Here is a 13,742-nt window from a genome sequence, read left to right on the forward strand (position 1 = left end):
CATCACTGAAACAACATGTCCAGCTGCTCAGAAAGATTAAATTAATCTCGGTTGCAACAACCATCATCTTCAGTCACAGAACAACACCAGTGGGCTCTTTACGCAGTGCAAGGTAAAAAAAACTGACTATGCCATGATGCAGTTTAATGCCTGAAACACTAGATGGTGACAGAACATTTAAGACAAACCACTTTGATGCCTGCCAAACTCAACCGGGTATGAGACTTGAGCACATGACTGTCCGGTCAAATCACTTCTACATAAGTAATAATAATATGAGTCCATGACTGATGGCATGAAATAAGTTAAATATTGGGCTCTGTTCACAAATCACTGAAACAAACTGCCCTTGAGCAAACTCACCTAAAATGACTCTCATAGTAACATGCACTGCAAAACAGAAAATTATATGCTAGGCACAGCTGGAGAAAACTACTGAAACAACAACAACAACAACACACACACACACACACGCACCACGCTGGCATCTGCAAACATCTCAACTGTCCATTAGAAATCATTTAATAATCTTTTCACTTGCTGTTATGCATCTTTACACTAAACCAAACATAATTCTGCACTTAAACCCCTTAAACATACAAAGATTCTCTAGCTGTATTTAAGAAGAACCTTGTTCTTTTCATGAATGCTTTCACATCTCACTGCTGTAGCATAAATTGGACAGCTCAGATCTGACATTGGTTTGATGTAGAAAAGGGCTAGTAAAAAAAAAAAAAAAAAATGAAGAGTCAGCTGTCTTATTTCATGAATCATTCCGCCTGAAATGCACATCAAACACAGCATCTGTGAAGGTTAAAAATAGTGCTCACCACCTTTAAAACTTTTAATGGATGTGCTGTTCTGTTAAGATTAACATATTATAGCAGTACAACATTCTAATATTTTGATCAGTACCTAAGAGCATTTCTGGCATGCATCAGTGAACTTGAAGCCAGGGCATCACACGTACTTTAGTACACCACAGTGAGGAGAGTCAATCTCACAAAAACATGTCCCACAAATATATAAATAAACAAATACAGTAAATTAATAAATGAATGATAATGTGCAGTAATGCAAAAAAATTCTCATTGGAATTAATTTAATGTAAATAAAATAATCTTATTGAAATATTTCACAATATTATTTTTATTTAAAGAAATGGCAGACTTGATGAGCATGAGATACTTTTACACAGAAAAAAATAAAATTAACTACATACATACATACATACATACATACATACAGAAAATTAATGTAACAGACTTCATTTTGTCATACTTTTTTAATTTTTTTGTAGCTTTAAATATGTGGTCACACTTTATTTTAAGGTCCAGTTCTCGCTATTAACAAACCATTAACTACGACTTTTGCCTAAATAAACTCCTAATTTGCTGCTTATTAATAGTTAGTAAGATGGTCCCTATACTAATATGTTTAGATTAATTCCAAATGTATATATTTTTATATCTCATACTTATGAGTAACATGGTATTCAGTATTTTATGTTTTAGTTGTAAATCGTGAAAATTATCTGTCAGCCCAACAAAATGAGAGCAAATCACAGAAACAGCCAACAAAATGAGAGCAAATCACAGAAACAGAGGGAAAGAGAGAGACATATAAAAGCAGAATGACAGAAAATCAGGGGTGAAGAGACATGTATGATATAGCCAGTATGAAACATAAAGAGAGGGAGGGAAAATAGAGAGCAAGAGAGACCATGCTGTTAGGTAGACAACAAGCTTCAGTGTGTCTCTTGGCATGCTTGGACTGGCAGCGTTCTGGACTAAACCACTCTTCATACCATACGGGAAAAAACATTTGAGAGGGACTGAGTGTGTGTGTGTGTGTGTGTGTGTGTGTGTGCAGCCTGAATAAGTGAGTCCAGCCCAAGCACACCACACCTCTGCAACGGTCCCTCAGAACTATCTTTAATCCTGTGTGGATGCGTGTGTGAGTGTGAACGCACATTTCTCCATCAGCGTGTGTCTGTATGTGTGTCAGACGCTGGCTTGCTCAGCGCCGGCTCTCTCCGAGCTCTAATCTCTTCGCTCTAGTGCTCTTTCTGCCTCAGTCTGAGGACGGACGCATCCTATCGCCTCTCCTGCTGGAGTTTGGCCGCTGCTGCTTTTGCCCTGGAACACCTTTGGCCTCCATGAGTGCGTCTGAGGAAGTCCAGCCTCTCCCTGGAAGGTAAGACCATCCTGGAGTGTCACAGGAACAGGGAATGTTTTTATCTCATGCTTGTTTTACTGAAATCAGAGGCTTTTCCACTCTAAGTTCCTCTTGGACAAATTTCAGGATGCAATCTTCCACGACCTTCTAGAGTTTCCCTGATTTAATTTGTCTGCTTCGTTTGTTTAATGTGCAAAGCAAATTATAGTACAAAATGTAAGAGCTTGCATTCTTGCACTGAACATTTAATATTTGCTAAAAAAAATATATATACAGTAAAAATACAAATTAAAAAAACATTAAAAACAGTAATATTGTGAAATATTATTACAATTTAAATGATTTTCTATTTGAATATATTTTAAAATGTAAATTTTTACATAATTACTCAAGTGTTATTATATGGTGCAGATAGTCTAAATATAATTAAATCAAATGTGTGTATGTGATTACTACTGTATGCCTCGTCATTTTGTTATATAGGAATCTGAGGCATTGCAAAGTATTTAGGTTGAGCTTAATTCCCTTGACAAATAGTGTAGCTTGTTAATTTTTTTTTTTTTTTTTTTTTGGATGCAATGACCTGCACATGACATGTTTCTTCAGTCAAATGGACATTCTGGCATCTAGCCTGGACGTTGTGACACGATGATAGCAAACTGCTTCCTGACTGCTGACTTGCGTCACCATCTTCATAACACTATACTTTGAAAGCTTTATATTTAGCTTTAGAGTTGTTCAGAGCACAAAAGCCTTTCTTAGATCCTGATCTAAACGTTATTGAGTGAGTGAAGATGGCTCTTATAGGAAAATCAAATCTCCCCTGTCAAACATCAGAAGAATAACTTGAATGTAATAGGCTGGATTTGGCTCTGGAATCCATTCAGTACTAAATCTACTTTTTAGGCAACATTGCTACAGAGTCTTACTTTGAAATGCACTCGCTGCTTATGTTGCTTATGCGAGTGTTCATATGCAAGCAGTATAGGATTTCAAGCAATCAAATTTTACTGAATTACTAATCATACATTTTAAATTTAAATGTTGATGTTGGCCGGGGTGCTGTAACAGGGGGATGGCTAGGACAATTCCAAGGACCCGGCGAGGGAGAGGGGGACCGGAGTGTGTGTGTGTGTTTTTTTTTTTTTTTTTTTTCTCACTTATTGGTTAAGTTCACCTCATTTCTCCTTCATTCATATAGTCTACTGTAATGCTAGCCAAAGGGATGCCAGGAAAAAAATGTGTGCTGAATTAATTGCATTAAATATTTTTTAATGTGTTAAACTGTAAAAAAAATAATCTCAAAATTAATGTATTAATTTCAACATGCCTAGTTAAAATGTATATGAATGTACACTTAGGGCCAGATTTACTTAACAGGGCAAATTAGCTTGAGAGCGCAATCCCATAAAAGCGCCAATGGGAGCGGGAAGTTCTGCGGCTGATATACTGACAGTGTGCACATTAAAGAACACAGACACAACCAGATCATCTCCATATTAACCATAAATAATGGCACAAATACAACTACGGCAAACGATTCATTTATATACTCTCCTCTCATAAATTTTGCATCTGAAAGGGACACTCCTACAAATTAAAGAGAAAGTGACAAGTTGTGCTCTGCATTTATCCATCCAAGTGGACACACAGCAAGTGAGCAAGCTGTTAGTAAATCTGGATGTTAAATTCACTGAAATAGTTCTGTGGTGTGAAAGAAAAAAAATCTGTTATATTGTGAAATATTATTACAATTTAAAAAAAAAAAATGTTTTCTATTGGAATATTTTTTAAAAATGTAATTTATTTTTGTGATCAATGTTTAATTTTCAGCATCATTACTCCAATCTTCAGCGTCACATGATCCTTCAGAAATCCTTCTAACAGAAACATTTCTGATTAATATCAATGTTGAAAACAGTTGTGGTGCATCCATAAATACCTAGAGGAATGCCTGTATATGTTTTCTTACAGTTAAAAAAAGTATACATTTCAAGTGGACATATGCATGATCCTGAATGAAAAGCATTTGTAACAGAATTGTTACTAGGGCTGCTTTTGTTTCTGCAGTGTCATATGGCTTCACAGAATGACACCATGAGTTTTATTACAAGGACAAGCCCCCTAGAGTAACCCGGGGTTGAGTGCCCCGCTCAAGGGCAGAGTGCTGTTGACTTATAGCTCACTTCTTAGGGGCATCGATCCAGAAACCCTCCAGTCTTCAGCCTTGAGCGTGAACCACTGCAACACACCCCTTTAGACGTTGTATCTGGGTGATCAAAATGTTCAAACTGAAAAGATTCTCAGTTGTACTGAGATCAGGGTTCATTTAGCCACTGTCCACGGTTGATAAACACTGGATATTGTGGGTGTTCACCACACATATTGCATAAAATTTTGGATGGAAACCACTTTGTCTTATCTAACCATAAAATCTTTTCCTAAATGGGACTATTATTCTTGTTGGCAAACACCAGATGTATTCTCACACGATTATTTTTTGAGTATAGTCCATTGTGCAATCCGCTCTGACTGCATTCACACAAACTGGTGCCTCTTTATGCTGTTCTCTGATACTGAACTCTTTAAACTCTAAAAATAAATGTTTTTTTTAAGAATGCATGGATTTTAAAGGTTCTTTATGGAACCATTGATTTCAGTAAAGGACCTTTATTTTTAAGAGTGATTGTCAGTGTCTCTGTGGTCTCTCTCAGAAGACTTCCTCTTGTCTGTGTTGAGCTGTTGAAGGACAAGCTCTTTAGGTGTCAGGTGATGTGAAGTAGCTAAACCAATAAACACTCTCTATGGACTGAAATTATTCACTGGAAATCACTGACTGGAATCCAATGACATGTGTACTGTATATAGAAAGGTATTTTTTCTATCATAAATTTGTAAATGCACTGAAACAAAAATATCCAGCTAAATTAGAATCTGAAATCATAATAAAAAATGATAGAATAAGTTAGAAATCTTATTAAAAATAAATAAATAAAATAAAATAAAGAGGACATACAATAGTAGAAAAAGGCTGAAAACTGATCTCCAAGCAGCGAGTTGACAGTTTCGGTTCACTGGAGTGTGGAGACGAGGAGAGCTCACTGTCCACTGACAAACACACAAACACATACTGGCGTTACCACTCGGTATTTATGGAAGAAATATGATCTGTTCTTACAGGCAGTGTATGGGAGCAATATTTGTCAAAATGGGCTTTCAGTTGTCAGCGCCGATAGCCTCGTGGGCAGTGTTCCTGGAGTCCTGAGTTCGATTCCCGCCTAGTGGACCTAACCTAATTTTTTTTTTAAAATATCAATAAATGTTATTCAGGATTCAGATTAAATCTAAATTGTGTTTTGCCACTAAACTAATGTCACCAAATAGAATTACATAAATAATGCCTTAGTTAAATTTTTGTTGGTTATTGATTGTTTTTTTTGTTGTTTTTTTTAGTAAATCTGTTTTTATTCTATTCCATGCATTGCATAAAAAACACAATGCAAAGAGCAAAATAGCATGAGTTTTGCTCATGACCAAATTGAACGTGAATTCAACTCACTGACCAACAGAAAGCTGAAAGAGTCTTCTGTGTGTGCTGTGCTTCATATATTACAACACTGCTGACAGTGGACCCTTTTGTGACTGCATCTTAACGGTTATGAAGCTTCATCCTATGAACTCTAGTAATAAATCTCCATTAGGTCAGCAAACACTTTCAATTATACAGTATCATGATTTAACTACTGTTAATGTCATATGATTGTGATTCATTGCAACTGCAACTGTATGTTCCCTTCAGAAATTCCAATGAAGATAAAAGGTCCGTGAACAAAGACTAGATTCACTAGAAAGGGCCCCGGGCTGAAGAGTTCTGCTTGAGTGTATTCATTTGTACCACACCTCCAGGCTTGATTTGGTAAGATCAGAAGATAGCAGGGTTCAGAGACCTGTAGATATCTAAACAGGGCACAGGTCACTTAGCAACAGAACTAAGAGACATTATTTTGAACTCAACTGAAAATACAAAGTAGAAAATACAGTACATCAGTACACAGCCACCCTCACCCTGGTCCAAACGTTGTTGCTTCCGTGGGACACAAAACTAGATGCTTAGAAAATCTTCAAGCTGATCTTTTCAGTACACTTCAGTTCTTTATGAGGAGAACAAGAACCAATGACGCAACAGAGGGGAATTTTTTTTTAAGTGTAAAACTTTACATTTTATTTTTATGCGCTTTTTCCAGGGTCAGAATTGAGGACCCGTCCACATGGAGATGCGTTTCGCTGTATACTCATATATTTTGTATCGTATAGGCGTTTCGTCCACACGGATCCGGCATTTTGGGAGAGAGAAACCAATATTTTTTTGAAACCGGGTTCCAGAGTGGATAAATTTGAAAACGCCACCCTTGTGTTTTCGTGTGGACAGCGAATCCGTTTATTTTCTGAAACGATGACATCATCAACCCCTCATCAGACACCGCTACATCACGTAACAGCAACAAAAACATGAACAAACACTGAACGATTGTCTTTCTATTAACTAACATTAACACAGATTAATAAATGTTTTGTTCCATGTTCGTTTGTATACCGCGCATAAGGTTTACGCGCATAGTCCAAGTCTTCTTCTCCGTTTTTATTGTATCTCTGTGGCAGAATTACAGTGCCACATACTGGTCTGGCATGTATAGTACATCGTTTTGTGTTGGTTTTGTGGTTTCGTGTGGACACAGGTATTTCTTGAGATGAGGAAAAAAAAAGATTGGATAGAGAAAGCTCTGGCTTTGTGTGGACGTAGCCTAACTTTTCCATCAAGGGCCAAATCGAAAGTTATTTTAGTTACCCCGTAAGAGCAGTTTTTATAATTACCTTATTAACTCTTTCCCCGCCACTGACAGAATTTTCCGGCAGTCCAGGTTTTCATAGTTATAGACCTTATCTATGTTTTGATCATCATTCCGAATCCAGAACAGATGCAGTCTTTGACATAAACACGAAACTCTCAGCTTTTTGTTCAAAATGAAACTATCTTCCTCAAGTTGCATTAAGACAGGCAAGAATATACTGTAGGCAGATTTGTAACATTTCCTGTTGATTGGAACTCCTTAATTATTGTTCAATGTTCAACGCTTTAGCTCTTTTCTTACATTTTTTGACTTACTATTTTGTGCTATTTTCTTGACTTCACATTTTGAGCAGCTTAACAATCTGTTGCTGGACATCAGAAATATATCCTTTTATTTTTCCTCATTGTGATGGATGATAAAGGGAATTTGGCTCTTGTTTTCCCTCATATTTATATTCCTGTGAAACAGGAAGTCATGGATGGATAATTCCATGTTCCTAGTCACCTTGGTGTGCTGACAAATGTAAATATGAATGGGAATGTAGATCTTCAGAGACCTACTTCGTGGCCAGTGTGGTGTAGAGCTCTTGATAAATAATTTGTTTTTGGGTGGTGTTGTAGATCTTCAGAGACCTACTTCGTGGCCAGTGTGCATTAGAGCTCTCTATAAAGATAAGTGTGTATAACAAGTCTCAGTTAGCCTAAATGCAGTATACGTAGCAAGGGCTGTTTAAATAATATAATAAATGTTTGCAGATAGAATAGAAAAAGAATAGATCAAAGCTAGTGTTAGAGGTCTTTTTTTTATAATTGTATAATAAATGAAAAGAAAATAGATAGAATACAAAAAGATTAGAAAGGTAGTTTTTTTTTTAAATAGAATTATAGAGAATTCATTACAAAGAGATTTCTAGGCATTCATCTCTTATTTGCTACTTTGTGTGAAACATAATAAATAATAATAATAATGTTGCACAACTGACAACAGCTTTTTTTAAGATTTTATTGTTTTCATTGGTTTTGTTTGTGTTTTACTTTCGATTTCTTTTTTGTTCAAAGTTCATTCCATGTTTTATAGGCAACCTCTGTCTTGCTAATTCAGATTAGCACAGTTTGTTTTAAATTAATCTATTTTATTTTAGTTCAGGACTCCATAGTCCAGGATTTAGTAATCTGTACTTAATCTGTATTTCAGAAAGCTATAGGACTCCATAGTCCAGGATTTAGTAATCTGTACTTAATCTGTATTTCAGAAAGCTATTTTTTTTTTTAAATATAAAAAATATTAAATATAGTTTTATATTCTATAATAAGCCCTCTCCTGGCTTATTCTATAATAAGCCCTCTCCTGGCTTAATCTACACCCTATCTGGGGGTAATGTTTGTTTTAGTTTTTTTATTGGGTGGTTTTTATTTATTTGTTTTTTTGTATTTTTTTATGAATGTTAACAGTTTTTTTCTCTTTCCACAGTCTACATCAGGAGTTTTTTAATTTTTATAAATTAATTAATTAATTAATTAATTTTTAATCGAATTCTGTATTTTCAGATAGCCTATGTCATTTGAGTACACACACACACACACACACACACACACACACACACACACACTTAATCACTAAGTTTGCTTGAATGCTAAAAGTTCCTTCTTTTTAGCATTTACACTGTCAGACATAAATATGACACCAAGAAAAGAGCAAAAAGAGATAAAAAATGCCAATACATTTCTATAGTTTCACTCAGGGTTTGTTTGGGATTAAACAGAGCCCATTTTGGAAGAAAATTAAATCTGTTAGTCCCTCTTAATCTTGACCATGACAGTCTCAGAGTGTCAGGATTCAGAATTTTTTCATGAGTCATCAAGTTTCTGTGCTTGATCGGCTTTAGTAAACTTAATTTTCAGAAGTGTTGGAATAAGATTTGTAGAGGCTGACATGATTCTGATGTTTCATGCTGCGCTGGTGCTAATAATTGCGTGGTTATGTAACTCGAAGCATCTCATTGAGAAGCCTAAAGCATGGTGCTTAGAGAGCAAAAGAGAAACTCCATATAAAGATTCAAAGGCTCAGAAATCAAACAGAGAGACTGTTATCTGGAGAGGGTGTCTGGGGATGTTGAGATTTAAGCTTCTATCATTCTCAAATGCTTTCTTTTCTATAGTGTCTGTGTAGTGCACATGCCACAATAACATAATTGTGAGTTTTATCTTCTGTAATTGGCAATCATCCCATAAGCATTTGATCCCCAACGCACAGCAGCAGGGGCGTAGGCAGTATAGCGTCTGTGTTGTGCACCCACATTACAAATATAATATTTGTCAAATAATCACATTTTAACACACAGAGAACATTATCACATAAAAGCTCAAATAACTAAAATGAATAAAATGTGTTTTGGCATAATTCTTGATGAGTTTGACTGACAGCAGTGTTAGCCAAATGTTATCCAGGCTATTTCGCGCATGTGAATTTGTGCATCTTCACCCATTCAGTTGGACTGTAATTTGCAACTGTGTGTTAGAAAATGTCAGAAAAACAGCAGCAATGCATAATTCTGTAAAAAAAAAAAAAAAAAAAAAAAAAAAACTCGCACTGACGAGGGAGAGAGCCTGTCCATCGGTCCGCAAGACTTTCAGTTCCACGCGCGAACTGGAACCGGTTCATTCTGTGAAGCCGGGAAATATCATACTGTCAGGGGTGTGTTTCCCGTACAACGATGTAACTCGCTGATTAACCACCATAGTATGATGCATTGTTGTTGAAACGAACTAGCTAGTTACGACTGTTTCCCGAACACGGTCGCATCTCCATCTTTTGAACCAAATTAGTTCAACAACATAGGGCCATTGTTAATGACGTCACATTTCACATTTTCATTGTTAATTACGTCACAACTTCTGCTATTTAACCGATTAGTCATCTCTAAGATGCTGCTATACACATGGCATCTGATAACTAATTTTCAATTTTTTGTTCCCTGTCATTTTGCTTTATTTGATGTTTGATTCATCGCGGGTTACCTCTTACGTCATACTTTAGGAATTTACATGCACTTTTCAAAAATGGCACTTTTAGAGGACGCGCAAAAATACATAGATTAAAATGCATTATAAAGATATCATGGAATCAATAGATTGTACTGGTGTTAGTTATCTTGGAGAGGGTGCCCAAGACCATATTTATTTAAACCCATATCCCTTGCTAATAAGAAATTATGAGCTCAAGAGCTATAGTTCAAACAGAGATCAAATGTGATCAAATTTTTATTTATTTTTATACATACAACAAACGACAACACAAAAACAACAACAACAACACACATCATCTATATAATCCAGTACTTTAGAAAAAGAACACTGCCAAACATCAACAACGTCTGGCTCTGCCCCATCAATCCGTGCAGCTGTACATTAATGAGACATAAACTTGGCTTAACCATACTGTATAATCAGTTTGTAATAATGAGGATAAAACAAAGTTTACATGTGTCCATAGATTATTAACAGAATAGGACACTCCCCAAACATATGAAGAAAAGTACCCGCTGACGCAGTATTACAGAAGTGGCCGTTGTAATTTAGTTGTAGTTTCATTTTGAATCTTTTGCAAGGAGTTATTATACATGCTCTATGAATAACTTTGATATATATAAGACGATGAGCCAAGTTTGTAGAGATTAAACTGAGGTTAGACCACATTTTCTCCCAAGTCGACAGATAAATTAAGGTCAGATAATTCCTGATTCCAAACAGATTTGACAGAGAAAGGCATTGTAATGCGATCAACAATTCCCCCACACACAGAGGAAACAGATGTTGAGATCTCCTTAAAGTAACTCTATATGCCAAACCACCCAATCCTTTTAAAATTCAAATGATATAAATAAAGATATTAATATCTGTTGTATAAATTAAAAGTAGCACAGAAAAAGGAACAACAAACTACTTTGAACAAGAACCAAAACAGATCGCACATTACAGAGAATATAGGTCTGCCTAAAAAATAAATAAATAAAAGAAAAAATAAAACAGAAAAATGAGCATTAGAAAAGATCTCAAGACCTTTAAACACTGTGCTTAGATTTTTCTCCTTAGCTAGAGACTCTGGATCTCTCACATTTGTCTCCATTAAAGCTTTAGAAGACATCTCAACAACATTACTCACTGTGCTCAGATATTTCTCACACTAGACTCGAGAGCTCTCACATTTGTCTCCTCTAAATTTCAGAAGTGATCTCAATAATTTTACAATGTGCACAGAGTCAAATGCCTCAATATTAGCTCAAACATATCTTCCATGTATTAATAAACAAATTAGTCGATTAATAATCAAGACATTTATGTGCCTTTCAGCAAAGAAAGCTCCAGAGTTACATTTTCTGTAGATCAGTTTTGATTAAGGCATCCGGTACATTACTATTTCCAACAACAAATTATGTGCCTAAGTACATAAACATTGTTTTTTGAGTAGTTTAATTAACATTATTTTTTATTATATTTGTGTATTACACAAATTACATACTCTGAATTAATGCTTGATTTCCCCCTTTTATTTAGTGCCTTGACTTGATGCAAACTTTGTAAAGTTGTTTAGATCTCTTCTATAGCGGCCAGGAGACAAACATGAGACCCTCAGATTATTCAGCTAAAGAGTAAAATCTGAGCACAGTGTGTGATGTTGTTGAGATCTCTAATATAAACTTTTGAGAAGACAAATGTGAGAGATCCAGAGTCTCTAGCTAAGAAGAAATACCCGAGCACAGAGTGCCATGCTATTGAGATCTTGTTTGAAACTTTGGAGAAGACAATGTGAGACCATCAGAGTCTCTAGCTATGTTGTTGAGATATCTTTTATAGCTTTAAAGGAGACCACTGTGAGATTGTTAGAGTTTTTGTCTCAGGAGACAACTTTGAGAAGCAGGAGACTCAAGCTAAAATCTCCATTCAGTCTTAAAGTAACCTAATTTCTCTCTAGGAGAAATATTTCAGATGTTAAAGAGATCTCACTTTAGATTTTTCTTTTTCTATGGGAAGGACTACTTTTTTTTAAAAAAAGAAAAAAAATACTGTTTAACACAAAGTAAGTTTGTTCTCTCTTTATATATTTATTTATTTTTTCCACTATGTTCGGGCCACAGGAAAAATATTAAGGGAGTAAATTAAAACATTTAGCTACTGTATATACCATTATCAGCATGTGAAGTAGATTTGTCTCTTGTCGTCTCTGAGAAAATATGTAAGGAATATTTTAAGGGATTATATTATAAGAATTAATTATTTTATAGCGGGAGTCAATTATTATTATTATAATAATGTTGATGCGGCAAGTGTCATTTATTATGTTTTTTATTTATGTTGATTCGCCTAGTTTTTTTAATTGATTATCTATTGTGAGTAGGATTATTTCTTCCGCATCTCATCCAGCGCCTCTTTTGCTAGTTCCAAAATTTTATTTTAAAGCTGGTAATGGAGGCTTGAGCCATTGATAGCATTCTAATGAGTTTGCGGTTGGGGGACGCGGATTTGCGCTATGCCACTGGACGTCTGTTAGTTAGCCTAGTGCTCGAAATCTGTTAGTTAGCCTAGTGTCTGAAATCTGAAATAAAAAATGATATAATTGGCAGATATAGAGTGACAAATAGATAAACCTGCTGTTTAAAGTTGTTTTAAATGAGCATGTCACTCTGAAAGCATTTGTGAAATTTCATGTATGTACAGAAATCCTTAGATAGAAATATAGATAATGGTGAAGAGTTGCTGTACACCAAGCCATATCAAACTTTATGAGACCACCCATAAATTAACTCCATTCTGAATGCATTCAGATTCATTTTGATTGCTTGGAACAGTGGAATTGAACGTTATCATACTTGTTCTAATAATGGTCAAATCCTAACAGCAATTAGCAATGCTGATATGGACGCTTAAGCAATTACAGGCCAACCTTGATAAAGTTTCATGATTTCATAATTAACTACTTCCCTTCTTTAACGTCTTCCCACATCGACTCTCTTCTCCCTGACCACATGAGGCTGAGGAGAATTTCAGGAAGTCAGTGCATGGCACTGCTGTTTATAAGCGCTATAAAATGTTCCCTGAGAGTTTATCTGGGAATATTGAAGAGATTCTAGAGAGATTAACTGAGTTAGGCAGGATTAGAGAGAAAGGTCGGAGGATATTATCTCTGGAACTCTTGAGGAAACAAATCATGTGTCCATTTGAATGTAGCTCATAATTTAATACAAATGACCTTCATATAAAACAACAATGACTTTTAAAAAGATTAAATGACATACAGACAGACAACGACATGAATGATTATTAAATACAGATGAAGGGATATTCAAATGGGTAGTGGGAAAAAAACACAAAGAGGGGAAGAAAAAGGAATCAGGATGGAGCATGAGTTTTCATTTATTTATATTTTGTACATTCAGGGGTTGATGAATTACTTAAAAATCAGGGATACAGGTGTGCACTTGTGTGCGTCTTACAAACCCTGGTGTGACTTTAATGTGTCAAATGTTTCCCCTAGATAGCAATGAGATTAAAGGGATATTCCACCCCAAAATTTTGTCATTAATCACTTACCTCCATGTCGTTCCAAACCCGTAAAAGCTTCGTTAGTCTTCGGAACACAATTTAAGATATTTTGGATGAAAACCTGGAGGATTGAGACTGTCCCATAGACTGCCAAGTAAATAACAGTGTCAAGGTC

The 13,742-nt window shown here is 35.5% G+C and overlaps 1 protein-coding gene across 1 annotated transcript in view; it reads left to right on the forward strand.

Moving 5' to 3' along the window:
- Positions 1-1,863: 1,863 nt before the first annotated feature.
- The window catches only part of LOC109078382 (opsin-5-like), a 49,288-nt gene continuing 37,409 nt past the window's right edge, over positions 1,864-13,742 (forward strand). The window contains exon 1 of the mRNA XM_042762828.1: positions 1,864-2,196. The gene's annotated coding sequence lies outside the window, so the exon portion shown is untranslated. The remainder of the gene's footprint in view (positions 2,197-13,742) is intronic.

This window comes from Cyprinus carpio, chromosome A8 (assembly GCF_018340385.1).
Source record: "Cyprinus carpio isolate SPL01 chromosome A8, ASM1834038v1, whole genome shotgun sequence".
In the NCBI taxonomy this organism is placed as follows: Eukaryota; Metazoa; Chordata; class Actinopteri; order Cypriniformes; family Cyprinidae; genus Cyprinus; species Cyprinus carpio.